Source organism: Ammodytes marinus, assembly GCF_949987685.1.
Source record: "Ammodytes marinus genome assembly, chromosome: 20".
Taxonomy (NCBI): Eukaryota; Metazoa; Chordata; class Actinopteri; order Uranoscopiformes; family Ammodytidae; genus Ammodytes; species Ammodytes marinus.
This window is the reverse complement of record NC_137224.1, coordinates 18,309,605-18,323,109: the sequence shown is the minus strand read 5'-3', so window position 1 is coordinate 18,323,109 and position 13,505 is coordinate 18,309,605.

Sequence of the window (13,505 nt, the reverse complement as noted above, 5' to 3'; positions counted from 1 at the left end):
ATCAGCCCAGCACATCCTGTCCTTCCAAATTCTGATGAAGCCACCAGGGGTTGTATCTTAGAAGAGCACAGCAGCGGTTTATTTTTACTTTTTTCCAAGGGAATGAACTGGCCGGTCGACAGGGACAAACACTCAGGGAGAGAGCGTAGCATGACCCCCCTCGTCATTTTTCCTCCAAGGGGAACACAACTATCTAAAGCAGAAGCTCTGGATTGGGAGGGAGGTATAAATTATGGACATGGTTAAGGTTTTAATGAACTTTTATGTGACGAATATACTTTTTTACAGAAGACATTAAGTTTCTGTGAGGGGGAAACACCTGAAACTCAGTATCTTCCAAGCCTACCATGACAGCAGGGGCGGTTCTACAGGGGGGCAAGGGGGGGCAGTGGCCCCCCCACTGAAGAGCCTTGCCCCCCCAGCTGCCCCCCTAACTTTTGCATTCTCAAAAATGTACTTGTAAGAACAAACCTCCACTATGTCAACAAGCCACACAAATAATTTAAACAAACAATAAATTGAACAAAAGTAAATAATTTTGAATCTAATCTTATGCCCTGCGCCCCTGCCCCTCAAATACTTAGCCACGGCCCTGCATCATATGCGCATATCGGCGATCACAGTTTGTCACACACAGCGAGTCAGCGCGCTGCTGTGCCATGCAGCCCTGCGAAGAGTTACTGACCTGCTCCGAGCATCTGAAGGTGAAGTCAGTTTACCCTTGTGAATTTTAAACACACCAATTTAACTTAAAGTTATATTTGTAATTAATGTAATGCAATGCAAAAGTAGCTAATTCATCAATAAGAGCACAACCATTAATCGTTGGCCAAAAGGGAAATCACTCGCTTGTGACGTGTAGAAGCATATTGCCCTTTTATTAATTTGTAGGCCTGTTGTAGTACAGGCAAGAGCTTGATAAAAATATTTAAAAAAAAAACCTGGATGTTCGGATCCATACAATTTAACACTGGGTCGCCGTTTCGAGAGAGAGAGAGAAAGAGAGAGAGTTGCCGTTTCTGAGGCATTAAGTTACTACAGTGACACTGACAGTGCTAGCTAGGAGATCGATACTTTTTGTATGAACAGCCAAACATAGCCTACTAAAAACTCTCACATATCACAGCAAACGAGCTGCACAAATTAAACCAGGTTACATAATCATATGTTAAAGACATGAATAAATAAGTGAAGGAATAGAGGGAAAAGAAGAAATAAATGTGAGGGATGAAGAGGAGGTTTTATATTCAGACAGAGGGACAGACGACAGAGGCAGGTAGTGATCAGCAGGCAACATGGGAGATAGAGAGAGAGAGAGACATAGGGTTAACATGGCTGAAAGGTAAGCAGAGGGTCTGACTGCAGTCCCAGCCTAAACTACTGTAGCCTATTGTTATTCTCCTTCCATATAAATTCCACTACACTAGAGTGATATGTCATGTCACTCAAAATAACATGTTTCAGTTATTGCCTGTTTTCTGTTGTAGCAATGTGTTGTATAGGGTAAGCTATGTAGGCTTAAGATATAGGCTACACATGTCTTATTTTATCAGAAATGATGATCAATATAATATATATGGGGATTCCCGCTACCGTCCTCCCATGCCCCCCTGCCAAGACCTCTTGCCCCCCCTTCGCCACCCCATGTAAAATGTTCTAGATCCTCCCCTGCATGACAGCAACATGTGCATGTATTTTCCTTGAGAAAGTACTAAAGTTGTGCAAACAGATAATAAAATACAATTGAGCAGGGGAAAAAAGAGGTAACAAAAAAATGTGTAGTAGAAGCCAACATGAAACATGCATAACCCCCCGTTAACAGTATGTCCCCCAATAAACCTATGTCTATTCCAGTAATGTGGCATGTATTAAAAGGGATAGAAGCAATGGTTTATGGACTAAATGCATCCACAACCCCACAAAAGATCTGTCAACAAGTGGCAACTTAGAGAACAGGCACATGAATCCAGCTTATGCATGGTCATTGTGTGCAGTGGAGAGCACAGGTAGACAGTGAGCGACCAGCTCGTGAGGTGAAGATTTGTTAAAAATAATATGCATTTTCGTCAAACGAATAAGACATCAATTTCAGGTGGTAAAATAAAGTATATACTGTGTATTCAGCTTTGCCACGGAGCTCATTTGCTTTCTTAAGAACTCAGCGCAGCAACTTCAAGACATGTTTCTCTAAGTTCACTACAGACTACTGACTCTCCCAGGTCAGAGGTCTAGCGTTACTCTCTGGCCGTCCGACACGCACAATAACGATATGACGCAATGTGTGGATGGATGGATGGATGGATGGATGGATGGATGGATGGATGGATGGATGGATGAGGGGAAGGTGAGGGAATGTAAAAACTTGCAGGATTAGGGGAGGGAGACGCGATGAAAGCAAGAGGGTTGGAGATATGAAAGCAGAAAGGAATGGTAAGATGTTGGAAAAAGATGCTCTCCCTGGGCTGATTTATCTACACAGTCAAAAGGAAAACACCACACAGCGGCTCTTCTGGGCACAGCTGAGGGAAGTCATGTTTTACACCGTATTCTCTCCCTCTCTCATTTGTTTTCCCACATATGGCTGTGATTTGTAGGAATCTTTCAGGCTTTGTGAAGTGACAGCCAGACAGACAGACTGAGGAATTATGTCTTGTTGCCAGAACATGACACTCCGGTACAAGATGTGGCCGACAATGTACGCACTGACAAACACACTGACAGTTTAGAAACCTCCATGTTGGAGCTCGTTTCTTGGTTTTGTGAAATATTGCCCTCTGTCACCATCCCGCCATCCCTCTTCTGCTTAGTTACTCTCTGCATACTCAACGTCAATCAAGAACCTTAAGAGGTAAGATGGAAATGTGATTGTGGAAATTTGAGGATTGATGTTGGCTCTGCCAAGACTCTATCCAAGTACAGTAAAGTGCCCCGAAAAAAGGAGTGTGAAACCGGATTGAGATGGAGGGAAGGCAGGCTTGAGTGCTAAAGGCCCATACCGATCATTTAGGGAAAAGAAAAAGTAAATGTTCCGAAAATAAACCACAGAAATTATTGCAACCCCTGGGAAACTTGTTAAAAGCTCATAAAACTAAAGTCTGCTATAATACATGAAGCTATAATGGGGATCCATTTTGCAGATTTTTTTTTTGCAGGACTTTCTTTTTTTCTTCTTTTCTTTTCAACAGGACGTGGCAAGTTAATGAGGGACTGGCAACGCAAGTGTTACAGTCTATGAGTCCTGAATGCGACCCTAACGCCAGATTGTACAGTATGGGCTTAGCTATAAGTTTGAACTTTGTACAAAACATCGGTTGACCAGATGAAACAATATCACAGCCATCCAAGGGATCTAGCGTCTTGCTTTTGTTTTCTTCACAGCATCACACAAGTGATCGACTTTACCTCAATACATTTCTGGGAACAAGCCAATATGCAGCAGATGTGGCTGAAGATCGACTATCAGGACTCAGAGTCAAGCCTGTCCTCTCTGAGCCTGTGTTGCTTGTCTTCAATTGTGGAGACATTTAACACTCAACTACAATGTCAACCTTCTGCTGGAACAAGAGAACAAGTCAGGTGGCAAAAGGATCCATCGACCGGGGTCAACAATAAAGTGTAAAAACAATCCATCCAAATGTTTTTGAGATATTTTAGTGTAGACCTTGTGATGAACCAAATGTTGGTTTTGAGCCAAATACTTGATGGAAGTGAAAACTTCAAATATTGACAAATGTAGTGAAAAAGCCGTCCATGTTCTACAGCTACGGCTCTGGGTCACTTCTTAGCAAATAGCAAGATATTTAAAATCAAAAGCTGTTACGTTGTTGAATACCGGTTAAATATGTATTCTACTAATTCTTTTATTAAAAGCATTTTTATTATGAACTTCTGCATAGGTCTTTCCCATATATCCCTTTTTGTTGTTGTGTGGTACAACATTACAACAATAAAAAAAAAGTACAAAAAGGTTTGTCTGCATTGCTTCACCTACGCAAAACAAGCATATCAGAATGCACCCACCCACACAGACAGACACACAGACACACACACACAGGCCCACGTCTGATCAAATTGGAGCCGAGCATGGCTTGAGTCAGAGAAGGTAGGGGCAAGAGTTGGCTACCGGGGTCTGCTCTGCTTACAGCCTAAATGCTTCTGATAGACCTCGCTTGAAAAACGACATGGTGTTGAAGCAGTGGAAATCAAGAGCTGCTGGCACAATGTGTTGTTTTAACGGCCGGGCAGGGGGAAGGAGCACTAAGGGCAGAACATTCCTCTTTTTTTGCATTGATAGATGGATGTTACCTCGCACAATTCATCTGGCTCTTGTAAAACACTCGCAGAGACAAATTGGGGAGGGAAGCAGCGAGCGCTCTCGATCCAAAGCCAGTGTCCAATCTGTTCCAATCCTTTTCCCTTTTCCTTCCCTTTCATCTCAATGTGTTACTATATGGAAATTGTAATATGAGGAACTCCAATCGATATTTTTTTTTGATTTGCCACAATTTAAAAATCTCATTCATCTCAAACATGACCCTCTTAAAAAGATAAAATGAAGTGATAAGATAGAGACCACCACCTTCAAAACTTTAAATGCAATGTTGTATTTTGCTCATATTGGTCATGCTATGTCTTGATGTTTCAGACACTTATTCTACCCAATCAAGAACGAACATCATGTTTAAAAAAAAAAAAGACCTCAGAATCCTGCCATCGCTCCACTCATCTCACCTTTCACTCTGTCTTCAAAAGCAGTCCACCCACATCTCCACTTCTTCCCCCGACTTCAAGGTGATGAGAGCCGTGATTGATCAGCTTTTCCAGCAGGAAATGAGAGGGCATCTCTCAGAGGCCTGTTTAAACAGCCAGTTATACGGTTACGGAGTTGTTCCAGGACAAGCCTCTCACGTGACGGGCCCGACCTGCCTTGTCTATATACCCAACCGACGTGAGTCATAAGTTCCCAACAACCAGGTCCCCATCAATGAGGTGTTCGTCTCGCATGCAATGCGTGTGCACATGCGAAGGAACCAATGTGTGCTTTGTGCATGTTTGCTCGCACGGCTGTCTTCTCTTGCCTTTGCAAGTATATACGGCAGAATTTTAATTGCGTGCTACGTTTATGATGCTTAGAGACGCACGCCAAATCGCCCTGGCAATTGGAGACAATTTAAAATAATGACATGCTTGTTTAATTAACATGGTTTTAAAATGATGTAGTTTTATTAACTCTAGGTTGAAAATGACATATTGACATGTTTTTTTTATATTTTTTGGGCCAAATGGGGGCAGTGGAAACGAGCTTTAGCAAAACATTGACATATGATCACCTTTTACGATGCAAGATAATCATTCTTTTCTGTTACCTGATTAATGCAAGTCCAATAGTCACTGGAGAATTGTGGCCTTTAAGCTGCTAAATGGTCCACTGTGTTCACTTCGCACATGGCAAACTATATCTGCCTGGTTTGATGGTGGGCATGGGCAGGTAGCTTACAGCGGCTTTATCAAGAGCTTTGTCACTGATCATAGTTGTCACAAATGTTGCTGATGAGAACTGTGAGACTTAAACTAGTCATGGTTGTTACATGAACCTAAACTGATATTTTATTCCAGATGACAACTTCTTTACATGGCTTTCTTCCAATATTACTCTCAAAAAGCATCTGACATATAAGCAGTTTAAACCTCCTGAAGAGGTTTAATGGAAGGATTTTAAAATAGTATCTTCCTCACACTAGACAAAGGACGGTGGAGGACACCAACATGCCGATATCAGGGTTTTAAATAATATCGGCAAAGCAATGTATTGCTCTAACTGGAGTGTCTGGGTTTACTCTTTATGATGAACGACCTTTAGACAAGAAATTACCATTATGCGCAGCCAGTTGGCTTCTCCAAATAATTAATCAAGTTCAGTGGAAAGAAAATTAAGAAAAGTCATTATTTGTGTCCAAGTTTACTATGCTGCCCATTTACTCCTGCAATGGGGAATTGTGAGCTGAAACTTCTCAGGAGCGCTAATTCACAGCTAATGCAGGTTTGCCATCTTGGTGGATGTAGCAAAAAAAAGAAGGTTACCGCTGTTCCATACTCTTCATAATGTGGTTTGGGATCGCACTACGGCTGCTGACGAAGCAATCTTACCGTCTGGCTCAACTTCCACATCTGCCACGACGATACATGCTCATTCTTAATTAGAAGGAATACAAACTCACGCACATGCTCACACACACACACACACACACACGTCCAGACACACACACACACACACACACACACACACACACACGTCCAGACGCACGCACATACATACACACATCTGAATCCAACAGAAAATTTAACCAGGGCGATTAGAGTCTGGACATTCCCGGCATCCACCATTAACACCGCTCCTAAAACACACCTCATCTTGACAATTACCAGCTCAGAAAAAAAAGAGAAAAAAAGGAACAAAAAAGAGTGACAGAAGAGGAGACAGGAAAAGAGCAACTGTGAAAAAGGAGTTTCTTTCTCTTAATTCAAACCAGACCTTTCATATCTGCAGCCCCCCGTTTGCGGCCGGGTCCACCTCTGAGGCACAGAGCCGGCTCAGCACAGGATACGGGGGAAATGAAAGCCGCGGTATTAGTCTCCCCGACACTGCATATTAATCAGCATTTAATAAAAGGAAAATAAATTGCCCTCCACTCCAAATATTATGAGTGCGAAAGCTACCTTTATTTTCTTTCGACTGCAGGTTTTTCCTCCAAAATATCTAAAATAAACAGCCCATGGTGAAAGAGGGAGGGAGGGATGGAAGGATAGCGTGGAGGAGCAGGGACGGGGACGTATGACTGGGGATTAATATACATATACGAGTGTGTGTGTAAAAAAAGAAAGAAAGTATGAAATTGAATAAACAGTAGTTGATGAGGCGAGGGCCGTCCAGGTTAGAAAGCGTGGTGGCGGTTGTTACTCCGAGATCGATGTTTTAGGACGCAGAGTTTCCATGTTAGAGTGGTGGCTCCCTTCCAATAGGGTCTCCTTTTTCCACATGATTAAAACAAACATGGAAATCACCCCTGGAAACATTACATAGATTGATTTTGCCATCGCTGAATGTAAAACCGTGATTAAGTCGTCTGGGCAGATTTCGGGCCCATTTCTAGAAGGAAAGTAAGCAGGATAATGCACTTAGCGTCTATTGCAAGGCTACTATCTGTGTGTGCTTCATTACAGAACCATCTGTAGGCCACTCATGTCTGTGTTCAGATGGTGCTAGAAGTACAAACGACTCAGACAGGCTTCATTTTCTTTCTCTTTTTCCTGTTCAATTGTTTTAGATTATATCTTAAACGTATACCTAAATTAATGTAATTATAAAGCATGATTTGTGCTGTACTTGAACCCCACCTTAACTACTCAATTACTGTTTATGGTCTGGGTGGGATCGAATAGGGGAAAGGGAACAGGAGGTTTTTTAGCATGGGGAAAATTCAAGTCAGAATTTCAATTAGGTCACATTGCATGTTTTTATTTTTTTTATATAGTGGAAAAGGGGGCACATATGAATGTAAAGTTGGTCTTACATTTTTATGATTGAAGTGCCAAAAACGAGTAATAACAGCTTAAATGGACTACTTAATAAAAATAATAAAAAAATTCAGGTTGCACAAATGATACCCCCCCCAAAAAATCTAGAATAAAATGTCTTTATTGAAACAAAACAAGTGTACTTTTCGTATGCACTTTTGAGACGGCTCCTATCTTCAGCAAATTTCATAGATGATGGGGTAAAAGAATAACTTTAAACAATGTGTTTTTCAAGTGACTGTCCGACTGACAGCATAAAACCCTGCTTGCACTGGGCAGCTTCAACATGTCACTGTGCAAGTGTGACACGGGGCATCACTGGAAAACGTCAAATTTTGCCCACTTGACTCTCCCTAAACAAATAAAGAGGGTCAAATTAAAACAAAGTATGGAGGAGCACTTCCTAACCCTATTCTCATTTGATGTCAGCTCTGGTTCTGCAAGCCAAAGAACGCAATACTCTGTGTATGTCCACCATTACAAGTCAAGCACATATACTGAGCAGACACACCTCTGCTGCTCATAAAGGCATCCGCGAGTGTGAACACGTCCAACACACACACACACACTGGCTGTGGATGCCACAGTTGCACACACACGCTGACACACTGCAGCCCCTTTTCTTACCTGTGGGCTGCTCAGCTCTTGCCCCTGAAGCCCGCTCTCATGTTACCTGTTTTCCTTTCGTGTGAGTGTAAAGTGTATTCATATGCTCCGCAGAGGGCCCAGATTGGAAGGAGACTGTTTTCCCAGTGATAAAAATCACTTGGCACCCAGCGAGGAGCCGGCATCAGGACAGCACAGAATGGAACAGCACATCGCAGCACATCGCAGGCAGCAGCAGCAGCAGCAGCTCTGGCATGACTACAGTGTACACACAGGCAGCAGAGAAAGGACAAGCCACACATGGGCTCTCTCCAGCAATATCAGGGCACTGCTACTTAACCGCCCGGGTTAATAGGTTTCATACCTTATTTTCAGAAGGAAAAAAACGGGTAAACACTGGAAATAAATAGAAAAATACCTTGAGGTGGAAAGAGAACTGCAAATTCAGATCTTTATAGTAGAAGCAACTGTACAGGCCTCTCTTCATCCCTTAACAATGCTACATGAGTATTGAGTGTAGTCTAAATGAATGATTGCATCCGAAATATATAAATACAACATTAGAAAGCATCTGTATTTATCAAACTTGAGCCAGAATAAGTACGGGGGACATCAGAGAGGTCCTATAATGACAATATACCACACCATTGACAGGTAAAGGCAATAGAGATGCATGGGAAGTTTGACTCAGCATCCCTGATCAATGTTAACAAATGGTGTAAAAAAGCTACTGACTGTTTAAATCAACTATAAATAGGGTAACACCCCCATATCTTTGAACTATTCATATTGTACAATCAGTCCAAAAAATATACCAGGAGGTGTCTACTGTCTGCAGACCTCTGAGTCTGGAGCCCTGTTAAAATTAGCCAAACATTTTTCAGCTCTTGAGTAATCAGATGAATAGCTTCAACTCTTTGCCAATAGGATTTAAAGTGAAGGATTCTCAATTTTATCTTTCACTCAAGTCACTCAACTAAAAAAATAACAATCCTCCATGCAGACATGGTATATTCAGTAGGCGAACAGTAGAGAGGGCTACTTCTACAATAGCTACAACTTGACCTTTTTTTTTTGGGGGGGGGGGGGGGGGTTTGGTGTCATTTTCTCTCCTTCAAGACTTCAAGAGAGCCCGCTCTGTGTGTCCCACAAAGGGCGTTTGTCCTACCAAACCCCTGCATGGCTCTGTGTTGTCTTACGGGAAGTGGTCTAAGCTTCCTATAAGCCCGTATTACCCAGACAGACGTCAAAAGGTCTTAGCTGGTGTTTTCCCTGTGCATTAACACTATGTACAGAACCAAACGACTTTATTAAAAAGTGCTAATTCCAAGCAAACACACGGTGATTGCCAAAATAAAGGTCTTTGATATGAAACAGTGCTGATATATGTCTGAGGCACGCTTGGGAATAACGTCTGTGTAGGTATATGTATATGAGCGGTTTCCACCATTACTGGAATAGGACGTTCCCAACCTCGTGCTGCTTGCCCCAGTCGACCTAACAGTCACTGTTTGCAGAAGCTCAGGCCTGGACTTCCTTATTAGAATCTCACATTCGAGTCGCATGACTAATATAAGGCGCCGCACAATGGCGAGCGCAGGGTCCATATAGGTGAGAGATTAGCTGTGATAAGCCGACACGTTTTGGCCCTCACTCCCCGTGCACACAGACGCCATGTGTTAAGCATCCGTAATGGTGGAGGTAAATTGAATACTTAAGCTGGGCACACATAGGTCTCCATATCTTCACTCGCCGCCACCTACATCGCCGCTCGACCTGCCAAAACCGCACGGGCTGAATGAGCCTATGAGATAGACAGAGTGCTTACTGTACATATGGCCCCTCTTGCTACTGCACCGCTCACTCACCACAGTGGGCTGCTGCTGCTGCTGCTCGAAGAAGGGGGTGCCAGTGACAGGGGGGGCCAGTGTTGCCCTATTACTGTAGAAGCCTGCATGGGGCTCATTTGGCCATGAAGGATTCTGGGCATTATTCAATTGGGGTTTAATTTGAATACTTTTACTCTTTCGTCTTCTTCTTCTTCCTCTTTGTCGCTCCCATGACCGGTGTTCTGCTTCATTCTCCACGAAAGCGATACCTCCGTCTACACTTCCCTCCTTGAGTGGCAATATTTGAATCCTCAGATGGCCCTGCAGTATCAGTTGCTTCCTGAAACAAGCTTATACGCTCCCTCCCTTTCTTCACCCACCCACCCATCCAGTCAGTCCTGCTCTTTCTACCTGATGAGAAAGACGTCAGCGGACATTCCAGCATTCCTGGGTGTTAGATGCCGCTTTAATAACAACCCCAGAGACAGAAATGTGATCGCTTTCCACCGTGTTCCTGTCTCTTTCGCTCAAGTCTTCTTCTAATCCTGACGCCGTCTATTCGGTCAGATTTCAACAGTTTTTTTTTCAGTCCTCCAGACAGACAGAAAAGCCGTGGCAGCCCTATATACACCACACTGGCATCGCGAGGCAAAGCTAATCTGGCATCATGATTGCACACAGTGTTTACCTGGCACGCTCCTCTTCAGCGGTCACGTCCCGCCCACCCCTAGTCACCCTTGAGTCAACATCCCCATTACTTCCAAAAACGTGGTCCGGTCCTCAAGCCCTCCAGCCCTCCAGCGACCCAAGGCCAAGTTCCTCCTCTGTGGCTCCCCAGAGGCGGCTCACTAGCTCTGGGCACGGCTGAGCCACGAGGGCCCTGGGTCAGCGGAGGTAAGGAGGAAGTAACTGGAGATTTTTAATTACGAGCCTCAGTGGTGCGATGAGCAGCAACGCTCATGGCTCCGAGTTCAAGAGGACTACTGATCAGGCCCAGGGGCTTAGCATGGGCTCCTGAGTTCTACAGAGTAGGCTTTAAAGCTGTACTTGGCAAGCGATTGATTTAAAAAATACATCCATCTTCTTTTTTTCTTGTTGCTTAAATCACAAATTGAGGCAGCTTAAAAAAATAGTGTGCCATCCTCTAGAAATTGAGACCCTGTAGATTTGACCTGTTCGCCGAAATGACGGGTATGGTCACTGGCTCGAAATTTCACCATTTACTGGTGAGCCATGGCAAGGATTTGCGCTTGAGGTGAAGAATTATTGCGTCTACTCAAGTACCAGTAAAGATATATAATATTATTAGCGAAAACGTCTCTGATAAACTGCCCCTGGCTACCAGCCTTAGACCCAAACTCAACTTCGACAAAGTTAACGACTATGGCTACAAACATGATTTTAGCAACTAGTTTTAGCATGTTTTGTGTGTCAGTAGTCAATGGAGGAATTTTGGATTCATTAGGTCACAAGAATCACTCAAAATGATTGCTAATGTTACTGTTGATAGGTAAATTGTAAACAGTTTACCAGTGTTTGGCCAAATGAACTTCCTAAGGCCATACAAGTCCTATATCAACTTCTATAGGCCAATTCATCTCACTGCAACATTCTGCCATTAAGTGCAACCCTATTACTGCTGTTTTAATACAAGTAAGTAAAAACAACTAACTATGGTTATTTCATTTTGATTCACAGTATGTATCCGTTCTTTATAGGCCTACCCACTTTTTTCTGTTCAGGATCACATGGAACTGGAGCCTATCCCAGCATGATTCAGGTCCATGGCCAGCAATATACTAATGTATGTTCATTACAGCTATTACTTTTATTTTCTTGTGCAATAATATATTAATGGTCAGATACATCGTATAGTATAGTAATGTAGATGTATTCAACATGTTGCCACTTTTCTTTGGGGAGAAAAAGCAATGTCACCCTTGCACTGACTTAGTTCTCTCAGTAAGTGATTCTACCCCGGCCTTCCCCTCTAAGTCCCCTTAGATAAAACCTTTCAGCTGATAAAAGGATGACCTCTCACTGCACCTCCTCCTCCTTCTTCCCCGACGTCCTGTTCCCTTTTTTCGTGCTCAAATGAGGGCCACGCCAAGACATGTTGATGGCAGGAAATCAGACTGAGCAATTTCCTAGCGCCACATGTAACACTAGCATGGCTAGCAAGGCGGGGCAGACACAAGACCGGTTGTGGAGAGAGAGAGGGGAGAGAGCGAGTGGTACCGTAGCATTGTAAAGAAAAGGAGGCATGACCTGTGCACGGGCACAGAAAACTGGCGCTATCCAAACAGTAGGAAGAAATCCAGCTCTTGGGCTTTTTATTATTGAGGCTAAACAGATTGGACTGGGCTGTCGTGTTGGCGGAGAGTTATGGAGTGGACATTTTGAGTCAGCGTCGCGGCAACTGCCGATCTCATTTCCTCCTCAGGGCGATGCAGAATGACTTATTGCATGTTCACATATTGTATAAAGTAAACCATTTGTTGGATTGTTTGATTCCAAACTAATTGTGTGCAGACATTTTTTTTTTGTTAAAGCTGGGAGTGGAGAGCTAGAACTACTCATGAAGCTAAAGAACAGAACAGTAATTGAACTGGCAACATGGCTACTGCGAAAACATTACAAAGCATGATGTTTCAGGGGCAAGTACGTCTCACTGCTGGTTTCAATGATTAGGGAACAGATGCAGGGGGTTTGCGATTTCTTATGGTGATGGTCACGTCATTTTTTCACTATGTAATACCCCTTTAAAAAAAACACCAGCCATGACCTCACAAAACAACTTGAGAAATTCAAATCAAACATCGCGAGTCAATTGTTGGCTGAGGAGGTAAAGACAGAGAGGTAACAAGCGACTCCTCCTGACAATGGATTTGTGGGGTCCGTCCCATCTGAATGTGATTTGAGGGCCGGGGCTGCGCCTCATGGAGACAATCACACAGAGGCTTTTGAGAGATAAACTCTGCTCAGAAGAAGCTTAGTTTGGAGTTAGACGATCAGGATACTAGGAGGAAAAAAAAACTTTGACAACGTGAAATGCTTGGTGAGGTGATGGGACCAGATGTGGCGAATCAGCGGGCTGGACATGATATCACAGCTGGCTTGTTTTACATCAGCACAGCTTGGTAGAACAGCAACATCCGTGTTCCAAAACCCAACCCTATAAGCCCGCTCACCAAAACACACACACACACACACACACACACACACACACACACACACACACACACACACACACACACACACACACACACACACACACACACACACACACACACACACACACACACACACACACACACACACACACACACACACACACACACACACACACACACACACACACACACACACACACACACGGTAGATGTAATTCTGCGGTGTGCTCATTCAAAATACAAACCCACAAATGACGTAAGGCTGCATTCACGTTGTTTCAGTGTGCGGTCGCCATCACAACACATGTTTACTGGTTTAAAT